The following is a 23,145-nucleotide window of genomic DNA, read 5'->3' on the forward strand; positions in this document are numbered from 1 at the left end:
AAGGTCCTGCCCCTTCTTCCTAAGGGGCGAGGCCACTCTGCCTCTCTCTTCTTAAAGGTACATCGAGGGAGTGGTGCTCTTCTGACATCATAAAGGGAACCGCCTCTTCAGCCCTATAAAAAGGGCATGGCTTCACTCCTTCCTGGCCTTTGCAAGGAGCCAGTCCTCCTTTGACTTCTCTTCATTCCAGCTTCTCGTTGGCACTCTGTTCCATGTTCTTCATTGGAATTCCATGTCTACGTCTTCATCTTCATATGGTCTCTTGTCTGACCCTTCATCTTCATCTCATCAGTTGCCCTGATTTCTCCATCCTTTGTTGTTAGATCTGCTGATTTTTCGTTCTTCAGATCTCCAGATGCTCTTCATCTTGGCAGCGCAACACTCCAGATGATCCCGACTTTTATTCTCTCAGCATCAGCGTCCATACTCCAAGGCCACTTGAGCTACGTGCCGAGTTGCACTCCGAGCCTCTGGATCCTGAGGGCTTCCTTAGCTGGAACCCCAATTTTAATCTGCAAGCTTCAGTTATGGATCCTGAAGTCTTCTCCTCATCCTGAATCCATCCGGATCTTTGGAGCCTCTTGCACCAGCCTCCTTCTTGATAATGAACTCTGCCTAAACCCTGTTCCGTTCTGACATGACCATGCCTTGCCTTCATTGGCCAGGATGACGCTCCTCGGTTCAGGCCTCATTGGAGTCTTGTCATACCTTCATCCTGATTCTTCAAGCAACCTGTCTTGGGAGACCTCTAGAGTGGTCCGTGACCTGCCTTGTTTGGTAGTATAGGGTGCATGAAAGTGTGGTCTGTGACCTGCCTTGCTTGGAGTGTAGGGCGCGTGATGTGGCAGTACCACTGCAGAACTCCACTTCAGAACTTCACATTTGGTGACTCCGTCTGAGTCCTCCATATAACCAAGGCTTATCTTAGCCTACAAGACTTTGTCTCTTTGTTGGATTACCCTTGAGTCTCATCTCATCCCTTCAAGTCTTCGTTCCATCGTTGATTACCCTGAGTCTTGTTTCAGCCCTTCAAGTCTTCGTCTTCGTCTCGAGTCTTCATGTAACCAAGTCTCCGTGAAGTCCTCACATATCCAGAGTCTTCGTCTTCAGTTGATGTCTTCGACCTTCACTGTCCATCCTGTCGCATTTGCTGCTCCCATGTGGCAGGTGCAAAAGGCTATCGAGTGGCTGGAGGGCTACTCCAGAGACCAACATTGCGTTGCTGGGTCTCTTCTATGTGATCAGGTTTATTTATTTATTTATTTTATTTTAAAGTATTTATATACCACTTTATAAAATCGGTTTTGTCAAAGTGGTTTACATTGGATAAAAGTAAAAATAAAAATAATATAAAAAATAAAAATTATAAAGAAACAATCAAAAACAAATTAAATTAAAGATACATAAAATTAATTAATAGCTGGAACAAATTCTAGCTAAAAATAAATCAAATATTTACTGAAATAAATAAAATAAAATTGTTGCCATAGGACTTGCTATTGTTATGGGAGGGGGGAGGGAAAAGAGGGATGGGACAAAAAGGTGAAATAAGATTAAATGACATAGGTGGGTAGAGGGAGGAAAAGAAGGGAAGGAGTGGAATGATATGAGTGAGAGTGATAGGGATTGTAAATGAGATGATGGAAGAGGCTTTAGCAGTGGGCAGGGTTCAGCATTCCTGGATCTTCAGCCCGTGCTCACCTGCCGCGGCGCTTGCCAGAGCTCCTCTGCGGAGGTGTCATGGGCCAAGGGGACACGAAATCCCAGAGATGGGACCGCCTTCTGCGTTCCCACAACAATTTCTTCTTTTTTTTTTTGTGGTAACCTAGATGTTAATGCCATCTACTAGAACTGCAGTAATTCTAACTCTACTTTTAGATTTATTGATTTTATGTGCAGATCACATGGTATTTGAAGCATACTGCATAACAGAGATTACTCATTGCACATTAAGCAATATTTGAGCAAAGAAAAACCATATATTGAAATTGGTAGTGTTTGGAGATGAGATTGTTATTAGATAAACATGAATTTCTGAAGTTTATCTGTATTGTGTAATATATGCACTAATGATAAGTTAGCAAAGAAAACAACTAGCTATTGAAGAAACCATTTTAGGAGGTCATGTGATGTGATGAACCAGGATAGACGTGCCTGAGCTGGCACTGTATTTCATCCTTCTTCATCTGTACAGAATTTTCAGAATCTTTGCTTCTAGACCCTGGGTGCACAACTTATGTCAATTGATAAGTACATGCAAAAAATCCAGTGGATTATGCCTTTAAAGGGTTTGTGAAAAGAAAAAGAGAAGCCGATGGATATTGCTGAAAAGATGGCTGGTACAGCTGAAAACAGTTCCCCCATTTTGGAATCCACTGTTTCAGCAACTGATATCACTACAGCGGTGATTGTGACGTTAGATAATCGATTTGCTTCACTTTCAGAACAAATTGCTGGTCTTTAAACTACACTTACAGATATGGGACCAAGACTAGATAAAATGGAAGATTGTATCTCAGTCCTGGAAGATGACTCTGGGGCCCTGAGTGGTAAACTGATCGCCCTAACAAAAAAGGTAGAACTACAAGAGGAAAGAATAAAGGACTTAGAAAATAGATCAAGACGAAATAACATATGTCTGACCGGGTTACTGAAGAGTGTAGTTGGCTTTTTAGAGAAATGGCTGCCGGAAGCTCTTTCCCTCCCTGAGCTTGCAGGAGTACTGCAGGTGGAAAGAGCGCATCATTTAGGAAGTCAAAGAGCAGAAGACAAATGACCACGTATTGTGATAGCGAAGATATTTAATTTGTCTCATAACAAAGACATCTGTAAGCTTACCCAAAGACATGAGATCTAAATTACAACGGAGAAATAGTCAGACTTTTTCAGGACTACTCTGAAATTGACACTTCAAAGGAGAGCCTTTATCCCTGTGTGTGCTGAGCTAGTGAAGAAGCAAGTGAATTTTTCATTGCAATATCCAGCAAAACTTAAGATTTGATATAACAGTAAAACCTTTCTATTTGAGCAGCTACAGAATGCAAAACACTTTCTGGACAAATTATAATTTACAGTGGATTTATATGTGCAGATCTTGTGGCACTTAGGAAATTACCTGTTGCTGGCTTTTCTTACTGGGCAGGGTAATTTGAAGGATTTTGCCTGGTGTTTTTAGTTTTTGTCATCATTATTAGTGCCATAAAGTTTGTTTGGTTTGCATTGGCTCAGTGAAGGAAGCAAATTTGCATTGATGTCTTTCAAAGCGTACCTGACTCCCACTGAAGTCAGTTCCGGTAATGAAGAAGGAAATGGACATGGGACACAATGCGTATGTGCAAGCCCGGAGCTCTTTTGTTGAACTGGACATTGCAGACTATCAGGGGCGGATTGGCCTATCGGGGGATCGGGCATCCCCCGGTGGGCCGGTCGCACTAGTCACGTGGTCTGCCGAGTGCGGCCGTGATGGAGCCGTACTTGGCAAACCACGTGGTATCTCCTGGGCCGGCCTGGGTGGCGAATCCCCGTGCCGGTCTTCATTGGGAATCCGCCGCTGCAGGCTATGATTATCCTCCAGGGACACAAAGCATTCTGGAGCCAGCCTTAACACCCCTCAATATCTTTTGAACGGAACATGGTCCCCAGGATCAGCTCATATCTGCTGAAGGAGTGATCATGCAAGGAATACTTTTTTGTTTAAAAGCGCTCAAGTGTTTATCGGGTCACAGCGGGTGGTGTGATTAGTGGTGAAGAAGGAAGGGTGGCAGTCTAAAAACTTATATCTAATTATACAAGTTTTCATGCTGTGTGTTTTCTTTATCAAAGACTTCTACCAGGTGGGAACTGTTACAACTTGGAGAGTTCACTGGGTTGTGCTTTAAGCAGCCATATTCAGGGAAGCGGCTCACAATACTTAATTTGAGTTGGTTTTGTTTAACTCTTTTAGGTGCTCATGAGCTTTGTTAGTGCAAGATACCATAGCAGCTTGCTATGCCCATTCGACACATAGTCATACTTCAGAAGAAAGAGTGTTATTCTATTGCTGATGCTTCAGGGTTATGTTTAATAACCCTGAAGCAGAGAGGTTTAATAACCCTGAAGCAGAGAGGTTCCATTAAAAGCAGAGAGGCTCCATTAAAGCAAACATAGTCCATGTGCCTATATGTAAAAAATCACCGAAGCTAATGATTTCCGAATTATCCCTAGCAACTGAAAAGCAGGTTGTTAATACAAACAAAAAACACACTTTGAAATGTCTGTATGCCAATGCCAGATGTCTAAGAAATAAGATGGGAGAGTTAGAGTGTTTAGTAGCAAATGATGAGATTGACATAATTGGCATCACAGAGACTTGGTGGAAAGAGGATAACTAATGGGACAGTGCTATATCAGGGTACAAATTATATCGCAATGATAGGAAGGATCAACTTGGTGGGGGTGTGGCACTTTATGTCGGGGAGGGTATAGAGTCCAACAGGATAAAAATCATACAAGAGACTAAATGCTCAGAATCTATATGGGTAGAAATCCCATGTGTGTTAGGTAAAAGTATAATGATAGGAGTATACTACCGTCCACCTGGACAAAATGGTCAGACAGATGATGAAATGCTTAGAGAAATGAGGGAAGCTAACCAATTTGGCAGTGCAATAATAATGGGAGATTTCAATTACCCCAATATTGACTGGGTAAATGTAACATCAGGACTTGCTAGAGACAAAGTTCCTAGATGTAATAAATGACTGCTTCATGGAGCAATTGGTTCAGGAACCAACAAGAGAGGGAGCTATTTTAGATTTAATTCTTAGTGGAATGCAGGATTTGGTGAGAGAGGTAACGGTGGTGGGGCCACTTGGCAACAGTGATCATAACAGGCGAAGAGAGAATTTGAATTGAAGTTGGCCATAGAAGCAAAAACTCATAATAAAAACTTTTTAAAATATATCCGAATCAAGAAATCTGTGAGTGAGTCGGTTGGACCATTAGACGACAGAGGGGTTAAACGGGCTCTTAGGGAAGATAAGGCCATTTCAGAAAGACTAAATTAATTCTTTGCTTCTGTGTTTACTAATGAGGATGTTGGGGAGATACCAGTTCTGGAGATGGTTTTCCGGGGTGATGAGTCAGATGAACTGAACGAAATCACTGTGAACCTGGAAGATGTAGTAGGCCAGATTGACAAACGAAAGAGTAGCAAATCACCTGGACCAGATGGTATGCATCCTAGGGTACTGAAGGAACTAAAAAATGAAATTTATGATCTATTAGTTAAAATTTGTAACCTATCATTAAAATCATCCATTGTACCTGAAGACTGGAGGGTGACCAATGTAACCCCAATATTTAAAAAAGGCTCCAGGGGTGAACCGGGTAACTATAGCCCAGTGAGCCTAACTTCAGTGCTGGGAAAAATAGTGGAAACTATTTTCAAGATCAAAATCGTAGAGCATATAGAAAGACATGGTTTAATGGAACACAGTCAACATGGATTTACCCAAGGGAAGTCTTGCCTAACAAATCTGCTTCATTTTTTTGAAGGGGTTAATAAACATGTGGATAAAGGTGAACCAGTAGATGTACTGTATTTGGATTTTCAGTAGGCGTTTGACAAAGTCTGTCATGAAATGCTTCTAAGAAAACTAAAAAGTCATGGGATTGGAGGTGATGTCCTTTCATGGATTACAAACTGGTTAAAAGTCAGGAAACAGAGAGTAGGATTAAATGGTCAATTTTCTCAGTGGAAAAGGGTAAACAGTGGAGTGCCTCAGGGATCTGTACTTGGACCGGTGCTTTTCAATATATATATAAATGATCTGGAAAGGAATACGATGAGTGAGGTTATCAAATTTACGGATGATACAAAATTATTCAGAGTAGTTAAATCACAAGCAGACTGTGATACATTATAGGAGGACCTTGCAAGACTGGAAGATTGGGTATCCAAATGGCAGATGAAATTTAATGTGGACAAGTGCAAGGTGTTGCATACAGGGAAAAATAACCCTTGCTGTAGTTACACGATGTTAGGTTCCATATTAGGAGCTATCACCCAGGAAAAAGATCTAGGCATCATAGTGGATAATACTTTAACATCGTCGGCTCAGTGTGCTGCAGCAGTCAAAAAAGCAAACAGAATGTTAGGAATTATTAGGAAGGGAATGGTTATTAAAACAGAAAATGTAATAATGCCTCTATATCACTCCATGGTGAGACCACACCTGGAATACTGTGTACAATTCTGGTCGCCGCATCTCAAAAAAAGATATAGTTGCGATGGAGAAGGTACAGAGAAGGGCAACCAAAATGATAAAGGGGATGGAACAGCTCCCCTATGAGGAAAGGCTGAAGAGGTTAGGGCTGTTCAGCTTGGAGAAGAGACGGCTGAGGGGGGATATGATAGAGGTCTTTAAGATCATGAGAGGTCTTGAACGGGTAGATGCGAATCGGTTATTTACACTTTCGTATAATAGAAGGACTAGGTGGCATTCCATGAAGTTAGCAAGTAGCACATTTAAGACTAATCGGAGAAAATTCTTTTTCACTCAACGTTCAATAAAGCTCTGGAATTTGTTGCCAGAGGATGTGGTTAGTGCAGTTAGTGTAACTGGGTTCAAAAAAGGTTTGGATAAGTTCTTGGAGGAGAAGTCCATTAATGGCTATTAATCAAATTTACTTAGGGAATAGCCACTACTATTAATTGCATCAGTGGCATGGGATCTTCTTAGTGTTTGGGTAATTGCCATGTTCTTGTGGCCTGGTTTGGCCTCTGCATGACGTCACGAGCTCTGGTATTTAAACTACATTCACGATTTCTAATACGAGCTAGCAAGGAATCTCCATGCTGATCTCTTTTCATTACCAGACGCTGCCGCTCTGTGTACTGCCGCTCCAGGATAACTTAGGTACCCACTCCTAGGGGTCCTTGCCTCGCTCCTCTACACCCTCCAGGATTACCTGCTACCAACAAGGACGCCTAAGGTACCCACTCCTTGGGAGGGGGGGGCCTTGCCTTGCTCCTGTCTATCCTCTGGGGTGCCTACCTTCTTCAAAGATGCCTAAGGTACCCGCTCCTCGGGGGCCTTATTTCTTCTTGGACCTCCGCTCCTCGAGGGTTTTCTCCTACTACAACTGCCAGCATCAAAGTGAGTACTTCTGCTCCAGTTCTGGCTCTGCATTGTCTCATCTGTCTCTACTTAGATCCTCAGCCTACCCCGCACCACGGACCACTACTGGATCTACTCTCACTGGCCTTCTATCTAGGCTTCTTGGCCTACCCCACTTCGCAGACCACTACCAGATCCATCTCCCTTTCAGGACCTAGTGAGACTGTGTAACTGCCTTGCAACTTTGCAGCCTTCAGACGGAACATTGCCTTCAGAGATCTCCTCTTCTGGCTGGGATCATTGCCCGTTCCTCGGGTTACCATCTACATTGCAGTATATTAAAGACTACCTTTCTCTGTGTCCATCTCTGCTTAGAACTAGCCTATCACTGCAAGTCCCCACAGGGCTCTGCCCTGTGGGAGGTGCCATCTCTTGCAGCGACCAAGGGCCCACACCTCAAAACATAACAGAATCAGGTCATTCCCTCGCTCATTTCCAACAATCGGGTAAGAACATAAGAACATGCCATACTGGGTCAGACCAAGGGTCCATCAAGTCCAGCATCCTGTTTCCAACAGTGGGCAATCCAGGCTATAAATACCTGGCAAGTACCCAAAAACTAAGTCTATCCCATGCTACTGATGCTAGTAATACCATTGGCTATTTTCTAAGTCAAATGGTTAATAGCAGGTAATGGATTTCTCCTCCAAGAACTTATCCAAACCTTTTTTAAACCCAGCTACACTAATTGCACTAACCATATCCCCTGGCAACAAATTGCAGAGTTTAATTGTGCGTTGAGTGAATAAGAACTTTCTCTGATTAGTTTTAAATGTGTTACAAGCTAATTTCATGGAGTACCTTCTAGTCCTTCTATTATCTGAAAAAGTAAATAACCGATTCACATTTACCTGTTCTAGACCTCTCATGATTTTAAATATCTCTGTCATATCCCGCCTCAGCCGTCTCTTCTCGAAGCTGAACAGTCCTAACCTCTTTAGTCTTTCCTCATTGAGGAGCTGTTCCATCCCCTAGGCTTTGTGAAGGGGAGGGCAGCATGTTTTCATATAGTAAGATTAATGACTACCATGGCACTGTGTAATAGGGATGTGAATCGTGTGATCGATCGTCTTAACGATCGATTTTGGCTGGGGGGGGGGGGGAATCTGATCGTCTTAGTTTTTTAGGTTAAAAAATTGTTTTATCGGGGGAGGGCGGGAAAACCGGCACACCAAAACAACTCTAAAACCCACCCCGACCCTTTAAAATAAATCCTCCACCCTCCCAAACCCCCCCCCAAATGTTTTAAATTACCTGGGGTCCAGTGGGGGGGGGGGTGTGTCCCGGCGCGATCTCCCGCTCTCTGGCCACGGCTGCGTTAAGAGAAAAGGTGCCGGTGGCCCTTTGCCCTTATCATATGACAGGGCAAAGGTAGCGCCGGCGCCAATTTGGTTCCTGTGACCCGACGTCACGAGTGCAGGAGATCGCTCCCGGACACCCGCTGGACCCCCAGGGACCTTTGGCCAGCTTGGGGGGGCCTCCTGACCCCCACAAGACTTGCCAAAAGTCCAGCGGGGGTCCAGGAGCGACCTTCTGCACTCGGGCCGTATTGCCAATATTCAAAATGGCGCCGGCGCTACCTTTGCCCTCACTATGTCGACATAGTGATGGCAAAATGGCGCCGGCGCTACCTTTGCCCTCACTATGTCGATTAAATCCATGTTAACTGTGTTCCATTAAATCATGTCTTTCTATATGCTCTACGATTTTGATCTTTAGAAAAGTTTCCACTATTTTTCCCGGCACTGAAGTCAGGCTCATTGGTCTATAGTTTTCCGGAACGCCCCTGGAGCCCTCTTTAAATATTTTGGTTACATTCACCACCCTCCAATCTTCAGATACAATGGATGATTTTAATGATAGGTTACAAATTGTAAATAATAGATCAGAAATGTCATTTTTGAGTTCTTTCAGTACCCTAGGATTCATACCATCCAGTCCAGGTGATTTGCTACTCTTTAGTTTGTCAATCTGACCTACTACATCTTCCAGGTTCACAGTGATTTGGTTCAGTTCATTTGACTCATAACCCTTGAAAACCATCTCCGGAACTTGTATCTTCCCAACATCCTCATTAATAAACAGGGAAGCAAAGAATTAATTTAGTCTTTCTGCAATGGCCTTATCGTCCCTAAGAGCCCCTTTAACCCCTTGGTCATCTAATGGTCCAACCGACTTCCTCACTTTGGATATATTTTAAAAAGTTTTTATTATGAGTTTTTGCTCTATGGCCAACTTCATTTCAAATTCTCTCTTCGCCTGTCATCAGTGTTTTACTCTTAACTTGACAATTCTTATGTTTTATCCTATTTTCTTCAGAAGAATTTGTCTTCCAATTTTTGAAGGATTATTTTTGGCTAAAATAGCCTCTTTCACCTCACCTTTTAACCATGCTGGTAATCGTTTTGCCTTCCTTCCACCTTTCTTAATGCGTGGAATACATCTGGACTGCCCATCTAGGATTGTATTTTTAAGCAATGTCCATGCCTGTTGAACACTTTTAACCTTTACAGCTGCACCTTTCAGTTTTTTTCTAACTATTTTCCTCATTTTATCAAAGTTTCCTTTTTGAAAGTTTAGTGTTAGAGCTGTAGGTTTACGTATTGTCCCCTTTCTAGTTATTAGTTTAAATTTGATCATGTTATGATCACTATTGCCAAGTGGCCCCACCACCGTTACCTCTCTCACAAAATCCTACGTTCCACTAAGAATTAAATCTAAAATAGCTCCCTCTCTCGTTGGTTCCTGAACCAATTGCTCCATGAATCAGTCATTTATTACATCCAGGAACTTTATTTCTCTGGCAAGTCCTGATGTTACATTTACCCAGTCAATACTCGGGTAATTGAAATCTCCCATTATTATTGCACTGCCAAATTGGTTAGCTTCCCTGATTTCTCTAAGCATTTCATCATCTGTCTGACCATTTTGTCCAGGTGGATGGCAGTATGCTCCTTTCACTGTACTCTTCCACAACACACATGGGATTTCTATCCATATAGATTCTACTGAGCATTTAGTCTCTTTTATGATCTTTATTCTGCTGGACTCTATACTCTCCCGAATATAAAGTGCCGCACTTCCATCAAGTTGATCCTCCCTATAATTGCGATATAATTTGTACCCTGATGTAGCACTGTCCCATTGGTTATCCTCTTTCTACCCGGTCTCTGTGATGCCAATTATGTCAATCTCATCATTTACTGCTATACACTCTAACCCTCCCATCTTTCTTCTTAGACTTCTGGCATTGGCATACAGACATTTCAAAGTGTGTTTTTTGTTTGTATTTACAATCTGCTTTTCAGTTGTTAGGGATAATGTGGAAATCTTTAGCTTTGGTGATTTTTTTCCATATAGGCACATGGACTATGTTTGCTTTTATTGGAACCTATCTGTTGGGATGCCCTAACTCTCCTGTTTCATTTGTATCCTTCAAGGATACATTTCTCCGAACCATGCACTGCTGAGTGACTGTCAGCTTTCCCCCTTCTTCTAGTTTAAAAGCTACTCTATCTCCTTTTTGAAAGTTAGTGCCAGCAGCTTGGTTCCACTCTGGTTAAGGTGGAGCACATTCTTTCGGAAAAGTCTCCCCTTTCCGCAAATGTTTCCCCAATTCCTTACAAAACTGAATCCCTCTTCTCTGCACCATCGTCTCATCCTCACATTGAAACTCTGGAGCTCTGCCTGCCTCTGGGGACCTGCACGTGGAACAGGAAGCGTTTCAAAGAATGCCACTCTGGAGGTTCTGGATTTCAGCTTTCTACCTAAAATCCTAAATTTGACTTCCAGAACCTCTCTCCCACATTTTCCTATGTTTTTGGTGCCCACATGTACCACGACAGCCGGCTCCTCCCCAGCACTGTCTATAATCCTATCTAGATGACGCGTGAGGTGTGCCATCTTCGCATCAGGCAGGCAAGTTACCAGGCGGGCCTCACAGTCTTCTAGCCAACCTGCTATCTATATTTCTAATAATTGAATCACCAACTATGATGGCTGGCCTAACCCTTTGCTCCTGGGCAGTAGCCCTGGGAGACTTGTCCTCAGTATGAGAGGACAATACATCACCTGGAGAGCAGGTCCTTGCTACAGGATCACTTCCTTCTACACCAGGGTGATGTTCTCCTACTGGGAGACCTTTTTGATCCAAGGCAGCACTGGGGCTGCCAGACTGGATTTTTGTTTCTTAACTATTGACCCCTTGTTAAGAAAAATCATGGCAGACGATTCTATCAAGGGGTTTGGAGAGGGTCCACGTGAATTTAAAATAGCGGCCTTTGCCAACGATGTCCTAATTTTCCTCACAAGTCCAGGTACAGCTTTGGAGAGGGTCCTTCAGATTCAATCTCAATTTTGAGTCTTTGAAAGTTTAATGTTGTGTCTGGCCAACTGCATTCCCGTCCTGCGGCTGGCCGCCCTCACCTTCACCGAAGACGTGGCCGACTGCCGCAAAGCCTCCCTGTGCCGCGCCAAACCGCTGTGCAGGCAGACAGGCCTAGGCACACACGTGGCTCGGTTCTCCTTAAAGGGTCCACGGCGGGAAAACAGCCCCGACGCCTCCTAGTGATGTCAGGAGGAAAGCCCTATATGAGCCCTACATCTTCCTCTCCTCAATGCCTCAGCAACATGTCCTCCTTGTTCCTGTCGTCCAGCCTGCTCTTCTTGCTTCTGGGAGTGTTCCGTGCTTAAGCTTGGATTGTTACTGAACTCTCTGCTCGCTACCTGCCCTGGCTCGGATTGTCTATTGGACTCGCTGTTTGCTGACTACCCTGACCTCGGATTATCTAGTAGACTTGTTTCTTGCTTCCTGACCTGACCTTGGATTGTGCTCTGGATTTGTTGTCACCTGGCCTGATCTTGGGCACGTTTCTGGATTTTTTTGCTGACTGCCTGCTCTGACTGTGGACTGCCTCTTGTCTACTTCTGCAAAACCTGGTCTTAAGGATCCCAGAAGGCCTTCCTGGTGAACAGCACTGCCAGCCGATGGTAAGGACCAGCAAGGGTCTTCCTTGCAGGTAGTTACAACCTCACTTCAGCACAAAGGTCCATGAACGCAACATTTAAAAATAAATAGGGGCAAGTCAGAAGTCTTAGATAATTCTGGCACCCTGTAAAACTCTTGGGTGGGACCTTTCGCGCTTAAGTGGGTAAAGGGGGATATGAGGTATTTAGGAATTAGAATACCAGGAGATATTAACAGGGTTTATGAAGAAAATGTTCGACCTTTAATACAGAACATGAGGGGTGCATTACAACGTTGGCAAGACCTTCCACTCTCTGTGGTGGGTAAAATACATCTTTTGAAAATGGTAGAAGTCCCTAAATTGCTATGGGGTAGATTTTATAAATCTACGAGCGCGCGAACAAAAGTACGCCGTATTTTATAAGATACGCGCGTACTTATAAAAAAAATAATCCGGGGTCGGCGCGCGCAAGGGGGTGCACATTTGTGCAACTTGCGCGCGCCGAGCCCTGTGCGCGCTGCCTGTTTCCTCCGAAACCACTCCGAAATCGGAGCGGCCTCAGAGGGAAATTTTCCTTCTACCCCCCCCGCACCTTCCCCTCCCTTCCCCTACCTAACCCACCCCCCCGACCCTATTTAAACCTTCCCCCTACCTTTGTTGTTAAAGTTAAGCCTGCCGGAGTCAGGAGTAACTCTGCGCGTGCCAGCGGGCTGCTGGCGCACCATCACCCGACCCAGGGGCTGGTCCGGAGGCCTCGACCATGCCCCCGGGCTGGCGCCACGTCCCCGACACGCCCCCGGAATGCCCCGAAATTCACACCGCCCACCCGACACCCCCCGACACGCCCCCCCCCCTTGCGAAGCCCCGGGACTTACGCACGTCCCGGGGCTTGCGCGCGCCGCCGAGCCTATGCCAAATAGGGGTTTTTAAAAGTGTTTCACGCATAACTTATGCGCGTACCCCTTTTAAAATCCGGCCGATTATGTTTTACAAATGTTACCCATTTGACTATTTAAGAATGACTTCCAGGCTATAAACAGAGCCTTCATAGTTTTTTTGTTTGTAATGCTTTTTATTCATTTTCAACCATTGTTACACATAACATAACTACTGATTTTTGACAAAAAGAATTGAATACAAAGTTGAGTAATAGTTAGATTAAACAACAAAATGTAAATCCCCGAAACCCCTCAGGGATCCCCCTGCTCCCCACCATCCACTCCTTGCCCATACCCCACCCTCCCCCCGTACTCCTACCCCTACCCAGCACCTTTGACAACCTGTACAATCAAAATAGCTATTACATCCCTTCTGAATGGCTATTACATCATCATAGGCATTATAGCAATTTTAACCGTTTCAGCATGTTTAGCAAGATCATACTGTCAGAGATATCAGCGATAATAGGTTAACCAAGGAGCATACAGACTTCATGTACCCTGTGGAACAAGTGCTTGTTGAGTGTCTTTGGGGAGAGACCGCACAAAGGGCTTCCAAATGTCATCAAACAGCAGCTGTTTCCTCCTAGAGAATATGGGAATAGATTTCTTCTCCAAAAGATATATTATTTATTTATTTAAAGAATTTATATACCGGGGTTCCTGTATAGTATACATATCACCCCGGTTTACAAGGAACCATAACTATCGCTAAGGAAACGATCATTTAGCGGTTTACATTGAACATTTAGCGGTTTACATTGAACATAGTTAATTTGAGAAAACATAATGAAACATAAATAAACATAAATAAACATAAATGAACATAAATAGTTAATTTGAGAGAAGTATATAAAATGGTTAACCAGTTAATAACTAAAAAGCAGGTTAATAAGTAAATAAGTAAGTAAATAACATTGAACTTGGTAGAATCTGGTAACAGGATAAAATATAGTGTTGCATATGTTTAAGTACAGTTTCGTGTTAATTTCTTCAGAAAGATGTAAGCTGGGGAAGATACGGAGGATATGAAATGTCTTTTTTCTTGCTCATTAGCTCTATGGGAATGCTTGTTCAAACAACCAAGTCTTAAGTTTCTTTTTAAATGTAGTGTGGCACGGTTCAAGGCGAAGGTCCGGAGGGAGCGAGTTCCAGAGAGAAGGGCCCGCTGTGGATAGAGCACGTTTCCTCAGGGAGGATTTCGCCTGTTGTGTGGTTAGTCTGTACTGATATGCGCTTCTAGTTGGTTTCACTGATGTGTGTAGCTGAATTTGAAATGTTAAATTGAGTGGAGCGATATTATGTAAGGCCTTATGTATCATCATTAAGGACTTGAATTGGATCCTGTATTTTATCGGGAGCCAGTGTAGATGATGCAGGATTGGGGTGATATGGTCTCTTTTTTTGGCATTTGAGAGAATTTTAGTATCTGTCCACTCCCTGAACGTCGGTACAGTCTGGGAGATCCAATGTCGGAGAATTACTCGTAGAGCCATCAGTCGACTTTTATGTACCAATTGAATCGTAAGGCCCGGTGGCTTCCTCAGTGCATCATGGAGTCCCAGTACGCAAAGTGATTCTTCCCACCTTAGGAAAGAGTGCTGATCTTTTCCATAAAACCGGAAAATAGTGGTCCAAAATCCCTGTATACAGTCACAGCCCCACAAACAATGTAGAAATGTAGCGTTGGGCTGAGTACATTTCTGACAGGCATGAGACTTTGAAATTCCGGCAAGAAAAGCTTTCCTTGGCCAAATAATCAAACTGTGAAGTATCCGAAAGTGTAGTTCTCTCATATAGGTACTGCGTGCAACTGTTTTGATGAAAGCCCAGCTACGTTTGATAGCTGATGTCGAGATAGATTTAGCAAGAATTAACGACCAGTGAGCGGCCACTGTTGCATTTAGCCAATATGCACGGGTATCATGCAGGAAACGATAGAAGATAGAAAGAGATAAACTCTTCTTGGCACACAAATGAAGAAACCGTTGAAAAGGTCCATTAGTAATAAGGCTGGTTGAGGAAGCAAAGATTTTGTTAAGATAACTACGTATTTGTAAGTAAGATAAATAATCAGCAGTCGTAAATTGCAAATGTTGACAACAATAGGTAAAGGGATGTATCTCATCAGTTTGCAAGTTAATAAAATGGTGCAATGCATAACAAGCAAAGTCGGACTGGGAGCGTGGTACCCGCATGCCAACTAGCCCGGCAGGGAAGTCCGGGTTACCCACTAGAGGAAGGCAAAAAGAGACACGCCATGGTAAATTCAAATGTTGCCTCAGAAATCGCCAGCAACTTCTCATGGAATGAACTAAAATATTACCAACCACGGAGGGAGGTATTGAGTGACCTGGCGCATGTATTAAAAATGCCAGATGAACAGGGTATATCAGAGCCCCCTCTAGAGAAATAATTGTTGGATTATTACCATAGCCCAACCATTCCCGTAAAGTAGGCAACAAACATGCTATATTGTAAAAACGAATATTTGCTACTCCCAGTCCTCCTTCATGTCGTGGTACCATCATTTTAGCATAACGCATCCTAGCTTTCTTGTTCCCCCAGTAAAACCGGTTGAACAATCGCTGTAACAACTTCACATCTTTAGCAGTCAAATACACAGGAAGCATTTGCAAAATATATAATAGTTTCGGAAGTAATATCATTTGAACCAAAGCAATTCTGCCAGAAATAGAGAGGGGAAAAGCATTCCAACTATCTACCTTGGAGCGAAAGGCCTGTATGAGAGGAGTAATATTACGTGAGTACCAATTCTGTGGGTTTTGGTGAATTTTAATTCCCAAATATTTGATAGTGTCTGTCGCCCACAACAAAGGAAAATCAGGCCACTGCTCTTTGAGTGTACCATTAACGTCCATCGCTTCTGACTTGGTGAGGTTTAATTTCAGCCCAGAAAAGGAACCAAAGGCATGAATTAGATGCAGCAAACTAGGTAAAGAAGATTTGGCGTCAGAGATGAGCATCAACATGTCATCAGCAAAAAGCATCATTTTTTGCTCTAATTTCCCAGTAATCACTCCTGGCACATCTGTAGAATTCTTTATGGTATGGATAAGAGGTTCCAAGGACATAATATATAAAAGAGGGGACAGGAGGCAACCCTGCCGGGTACCCCTGCCCAGAGAGAATATTGTAGAGGTGGAGTTATTAAGGCAAATAAAGGCTTTAGGGTCACTATATAATAACATAATAGCCTGTAAGAAAGGGCCCGTGAACCCAAACCGCCTTAGAACTGTAAATAAATATGACCAGGCCACACGGTCAAACGCTTTTTCAGCGTCAAAGCTGACCAAGAGGGGATCCGGTGTTCCCTGAACCCGGCAACTTTCCAGCGCCACCAGCAGACGTCTGATGTTAGAGATGGGCCTACGACCATGCACAAAGCCTGTCTGCTCCAGGGAGATCAGATCGGGTAATATAAATTTCAATCTATTAGCCAGTAATTTCGCAAAGATTTTTACATCTTGATTCAGCAGTGATATTGGTCTATATGAACCAGGATCCGTGGGATCTCGGCCAGGTTTGGGTAATACTGTGATAGCCGCTACCTTCATAGTGTCTGGTAATATCTCATGTGCTATCATGTGATTAAATAAGTCAGTAAGAGAAGGTGCTATATGAGATACCAGAGATTTATAAAACAATGAATTTATGCCATCTGGGCCAGGTGATTTATGTAATTTGAGCTCATTGATGACTTTGGTAACCTCAATTGCAGTAATAGGACGGTTCAAACTCTCACATTGCTGATCTGTGATTTGGGGTAATTGTAAATTTTTAAGGAACGCATCCTGAATACTAATATTAGGTTCCTCTGCAGTATACAAAGTTTTATAAAAAGTCTGCATTAACTGACCTATTTCGGGTGTGGAAACTGCTAAAGTACCATCTGCTCGCTTAAGAGAGGTGATATATTTAGAGGCCTGTTTAGCCTTAGTTAGACGAGCCAGAAGACGCCCCGGTTTATTACCATGCTCAAACAATTTATGTTTAAAGGCAAACATACTTCCTGTCGCTTTTTGGTGGATTATATCATTAAGGATTTTCTGAGTTTGTCGGAATCTATCACGCCATAAGGGTGTATTAAGTGTATTCCATTGTTGTTTATAATAAGCTAATTTAGATTCCAAGGTCAGTATTTGTTTATTTTGTTTACGTTTGCATTGGATAACATATTTTAAAATATCGCCACGAAGAACAGCTTTGGCTGTCTCCCAGAACAACGGGGGCTGATCCGTATGAGCTTGATTAAATTCCGCATATTGCAGCCACCGTTCCTCTAGAAATTTTGCAAAATCTTTGTCTGTGGCCAGCCATTCCGGCATCCACCACTGAAAAAGAGAGGGTGACAGAGGATTTGCTCCCAACACACAACTCACTGGACAGTGGTCAGAGACGACCAACGAGCCAATCTCTGAACAATCAATCAAAGAAAAAAGTGAGTCAGAAAGCAGGATGTAATCGATTCTGGTCTTAGTGGAGTGTGCCCTAGCATAGTGTGTATAATCCCTTTCCATAGGGTGGAGGGCTCTCCAACTATCCACCAAATGCAAAGCAGAACACAAAAAGGGGAGACCTTTATCAGGGCCCATAGCAGATATAGGACTAGAGGAACTTCTGTCTAAAGTGTAGTCCAGGAGACAATTAAAATCCCCCGCTACGATTAAAGAATGCGGACCAAATTCAAGTAATTTAGTAATTAAAGTAGTAAAAAAAGAATGTTGATATTTATTAGGGCCATATATTGAAGCTAGCGTTACCAAAGATCCAAAAAGGTGTCCTTGGATGATGACAACACGCCCCTCTTCATCCTTCCACTGGGAAATTAACTTAAAAGGAACAGACTTGTGTATTAATATGGCTACGCCATTATGTTTATGCGTGCCGGAAGAAAAATAGATTTGGTTGAACCCTTTTTTATGGTTAAGTTTAAGATGTTCATGGTCCAGCATATGGGTTTCTTGTAAAAAGATGATATCGCCTTTGGATTTATGACATTGGGCTAATACCTTTTCCCGCTTAATAGGCGAACCCATACCGGCAACATTCCAAGTCATATATTTTACCTTAGGACTCATAGTAGAAAGTTAATGATAGAAATGACCATAGTGAAAAAATCAAAACAGTGTGCCAACCAAGGGTGGATAAAAGAAATGTAAAACAGATAAGTCGTGTCCAGTTGAAGTAAGAAATATCTGAGGAAAGAAAATGCCTGTATCCCCCAAAATGGAAAAGCAGCTAGAAGAGAAATTAACAATAAGCCAACTATGTTTTTCCACAACATTATGATCAAGCTGAAGAAATTATAAAATATTATTATGTCAATAAGGTGCAAACCCTCCCCCCCAACCCTCCCACCCCACCCCAACTCCCTCCACTCCTCATTTGTCCAATCAACACCCACGATACTCTCAATAGAGAGAGCAGGAGCCATTTTTGTGAGTGCTCAGGTGGCAGGCCCAATCAAAAAAAAAAAAAAATATCAATGAGCAATGTCCATACCAACATGTCCCAAGTTAACCAAGATGCTCAACAAAAATGTGACACACACTGGTCAGGTAGTGATAAAACAACCGCTAGAACAACGGGAACTTCAAGCTTCAGTAGCCAACGAGGCTAATCGAAAGTTAGTTCATTCCGGATCTTTAGGAAGAATACGCTGTACATACTTTTGCGCTTCAGGCAAATCCTCAAATACTTGCGATTGCCCATTGTTCCAAATCCGGAGTTTTGCCGGATATTGTAGCGCAAATTTAATTTGTTTCGTCGCCAACTGCGAACATATGGGGCTGAACTCCTTGCGTTTGGCGGCGATGCGCGCTGAAAAATCTTGAAAAATACGTACTTGCACATTCTGCAGCTGCAACGATGGGATTTTGCGTGAAAGTTGCCAGATTCGCTGTTTATCATTGTAATTAAGGATCCGGGCAATTACAACTCGCGGCCTTCTGTTTTCCGCCGAACACGCCCCCAGGCGATGTGCCCGCTCAATTTGTAGAGACGTCAGCTCAGAATCATGTAGGGCCTCAGGGAGCCATTTGATAAGGTAGGCAGCAAGTTCGCTGTCCGGAACCGATTCAGGAATGCCGACAAAACGCAAATTATTGCGTCGGGACCGGTTTTCCAGTTCATCTATTTTATCCTCATGAGTTTGAATTAGTTTTTCTAATTTATGTAACTTGCCTTCCTTCGCCACCGCTGCATCCTCTGCCGCAGACATCCTCAGCTCCAGCATGTCAATGCGAGGGGGTAGTTCCAAGAATGCAGCTTGCATGGTATTCAATTGCTCCGAGATTTTATCCAATTTAGTAGATAGTGCTTCAGTAACTGCAGCAGTCACTGCAGCCGACAAGGCAGTCAGCGAGGCATCATTAGTTAAGTCGGGAGACCCCTTTTCCGTGCTGGCGGCCATTTTGTCCTCGGCCGTTTTTGTTTTTTCCTTGTCTTTTTTGGCCACTTTAGGAGGCATTGTTGCTGGCGATTTATGCATGTAGCGGTCGATATTCATAAGCTCAAGTTCTGTAGTCGGTTTGTTTCCCAAAATGTGTACGGATGAGCACTGATATGGGTAGATTCAGCGGCCTGCCACCTGGAGCCGAGCTAGCTGCGACCAGCCCTGATCACCACATCACGTGACTCCCCCGCCTTCATAGTTTTTATCTGGCAGGAGAAGAGGGTGAGGACATTCTAAGTTCTTTAGCAAACTCTTTGGAGCAAGGAGGGCTAAAATGTCCTAATATGCAATTGTACAATCTAGCTTGTATGCTTCACCATATTTTGAATGGGATTTTTAGCACCTCTTAATTTTCACCGTATAACACTTTGAATCAATGGTTGGGATCTTGGTTGTTGAACTCCATAATTCAAATTTCAGGGAGGGACACTCCTAGGGGCCTGACAAAACTGTTGTTCATATGCTCCTGCCATTCAGCATGGAGGTATTTATGCAAAACATTATGACAATGACACTCTTATTCTTCCTTTTTAACCGTGAGGGGGAATCCATTTTTTTTTTACCTGGACTAACTAATGTGATTTTTCGGGATTGGGCAGAGAGAGAAGGGTCTTGTTTTTCTACATCAATTTTTTTATCCCATATTCTAATATCCTGCTGAGTTTTCAGGATTTGCAATCTAAATATCAATTGCAATTGCCTTTCTACAGGTATGACACTATCGGGTAGGTTTTAAAAGAGTTACGCGCATAAGTTATGCACGTAACACTTTCAAAACCCCCTGCGCGCGCCAAGCCTATTTTGCATAGGCTCGGCGGCGCTCGCAAGCCCTGGGATGCGCGTATGTCCTGGGGCTTTCCTGGGGAGGGTGCATGTGGGGGGGGGGGGGGGGGGGTGTCATGGTGGCGCGTCATTCGGGGCGTGGCCGCGGGCATGTTCCGGCCCGGGGGCGTTTCGGGGGCATGTCCGAGGCCTCCGAAATCGCTCCCGGGCCGGGGAATTGCACGGCGGTGGTCGTCGGGCAGGCGTAACTTTCGCGATAAAGGTAGGGGGGTGTAGATAGGGCTGAGAGGGTGGGTTAGGTAGGGGAAGGGAGGGGAAGGTGGGGGGAGGCCGAAGGAAAGTTCCCTCCGAGGCCGTTCCGATTTCGGAGCGGCCTCGGAGGGAACAGGCAGCGCACGTATGGCTCGACGCGCACAAGGTGCACAAATGTGCACCCCCTTACGTGCGCTGACCCCTGATTTTATAAGATACGCGTGGCTACGCGCGTATCTTATAAAATCCGGCGTACTTTTGTTTGCGCCTGGTGCATGAACAAAAGTACGCGCGGGCGTAGTTTTATAAAATCTACCCCTATTTGTTGGATACTTTGCAGGTACACCCAAATTTTGGAACTATGGGACATCTGGGGGAGGTTCTGGTTGAATCCACAAGGTGTCCCCCAACATGTGCTAAATTTATGCGCAGGTTAAGGATTATGTCAAAAGGGGGTATTATATCTGTTTTTTTCACAAGTGGGCAGAGGGGTCTGACTTTCTTTTAACTTTACCAGAATTCCAGGAGTGTTTTTCCATAATTAATAAAATTACAGAAAATGGTGATCTGCGTGAAACTTAATACAAGTTCCTGCATCAGTTCTATTTGGCAAGTGACAGGGCTTTTCATGCAAAGCTTAGTACCTCTCCACTATGTAAGAAATGTGGGGAAACACAAGGGACTTATATACATAGCTTCTGGGAATGATCCAAAATTGCGCAGTTTTGATCAGGAATAAAAACTTATATTTGTAATATATTTCAGTTATCCATGCCTCTTACCTTCAAGGTCTGGTTATTTGGTAGTTACTTGGATCTGCTGATTTCGATTCCCAAAAATTGCAGGATGTTTATAGATAAAGGATCACTTCTGGCAAAAAAATCTATTCTCTCAGTGTAGATGGGGGAAGAAGCCCCGAGTTTGAAAGAGTGGGAGAACAGAATGTTTAAACTGCTCACTTTTGAAACGATGGCTGCCAAAACAATTTCCCACCTTATACTAGAACAGCACCTGCAGATTTGGAGGAAATGTATTGATGCATTACCTCCTTCCCAAAAAAAAGTGATCACAACTTTATGATCTTATAGTAATAATCTGATCCATTTCAAGGTTATGTTAGTATGCTTTCCATTTTTTTTTTTTTTTTTGCAGAAAGTTTACATTATCTAGAGCCATTCCCTTTGGGACTGGAAAAAGCTAGCAACTGTCAGCATTACTCCATGTTCTAGTTTATAAGCTGCTCTAATTATTTTTTAAAGTTTAGCACCAGCAGCCTAGTTCCAGTCTGGTTAAGGTGGAGTCCATCCTTTTGGAATAGGCTCCTCCTTCCCCAAAATGGAGCTAGGACTCGCCCTTGGCCCTACAAGAGGCCGGATGGTACGCGCGTGCATGCTTAGGGGCGTGGCCAACACAGCCGAGGACGCCGAGCTCTGGCGTGAGGCCTGGGGTGCAGTGGAAGGCCCAGCGACCGCCACCAAGGGACGCCAGGGCCTGGAAGTGCTTGCAGCTGCCACTAGGGAGGCCAACACGGGACCTGCTGTGGAACCATGAAGGTGAGCAGGCCCATGCGTAGGGTGGGCGCGGACGGGATGCATAACAGTTTATTTGGCTACATCTAGAAATATTTGAACTGATATCTTCAAGAATAACTCTTTACAATTTCTAAAGTACATTCTCATAATCCAATCTCTACCTGACTCAAGTAATAGAGATATAACTAGAGTTGCAGGTTGAGCTTCAGTTGTAGCAGATTATTCAAGGATTTCAGAGACATTTATCTATTTAATTATTTATTTATTTATTTGTTGAGTTTTATATACCGTCATTCGGTAAAGCCATCATAACGGTTTACAAAATTTAAATTGTAACTCTTTTAACAATTGTGCAAAAGTATAACAATGTGCATATTAAACAGAGGTTAAACATTTCAAGTCCAGAAAGTATCATTAATTGGGAGAAGGCTTGTTTGTTCTGGTTGGAGAGAAGTTATTTTGAGGTTTTTGGATGAAAGATTTAATGGAGATAGTACTTAGAAGTACTGTTCCTCAATAGATTTTGTTTTCGTAGGTGGTATATAATAAATCTTTGTTAGAGGAGGAATAGTTTGTTGTGTGAACTTTAAAACCTCTGTAGTGTAACTATTCCACATATCGCTTGCTGAAACTAGAGGTATTTTAGGAAAATTGATCAGTCTGAGATTTTTCCCTCTGATATGATTTTCAAGGTTCTCCATTTTTTTTTTATTAAGAAACTGATTTTCTTTAATCAACATTCAATGTTGTTCATTTAAATTTCCAATGTCCTGATTAATAACTTCCAACGCACGTTCTTTTTTTTTAAACTTTCTTCCTGTATTTCTTACTTGAGTTTCTATTTCAGCCATTTTCTTGGCCATCGGTTTTAACTGTGATGAAATATTCTCATTCAAAATAACTGTCTCCCATATTGGTTCTAATGAGAAAACTTGTGGTCTTACCATTGGGATTCTTTTTATTTCAAATTTAGATGACTCCAGTTGTTCCACATTACAGTCCTCCGGCAGTTGCACTTCTCCTCTCACTGCATTC

The 23,145-nt window shown here is 43.2% G+C and overlaps 1 protein-coding gene across 1 annotated transcript in view; it reads left to right on the top strand.

The window, feature by feature from the left end:
- The window catches only part of ADGB (androglobin), a 790,434-nt gene that overhangs the window by 186,439 nt on the left and 580,850 nt on the right, over positions 1-23,145 (top strand). The gene's annotated exons all lie outside the window — the stretch shown is intronic.

The sequence above is a fragment of the Rhinatrema bivittatum genome, chromosome 3 (genome assembly GCF_901001135.1).
Source record: "Rhinatrema bivittatum chromosome 3, aRhiBiv1.1, whole genome shotgun sequence".
In the NCBI taxonomy this organism is placed as follows: domain Eukaryota; kingdom Metazoa; phylum Chordata; class Amphibia; order Gymnophiona; family Rhinatrematidae; genus Rhinatrema; species Rhinatrema bivittatum.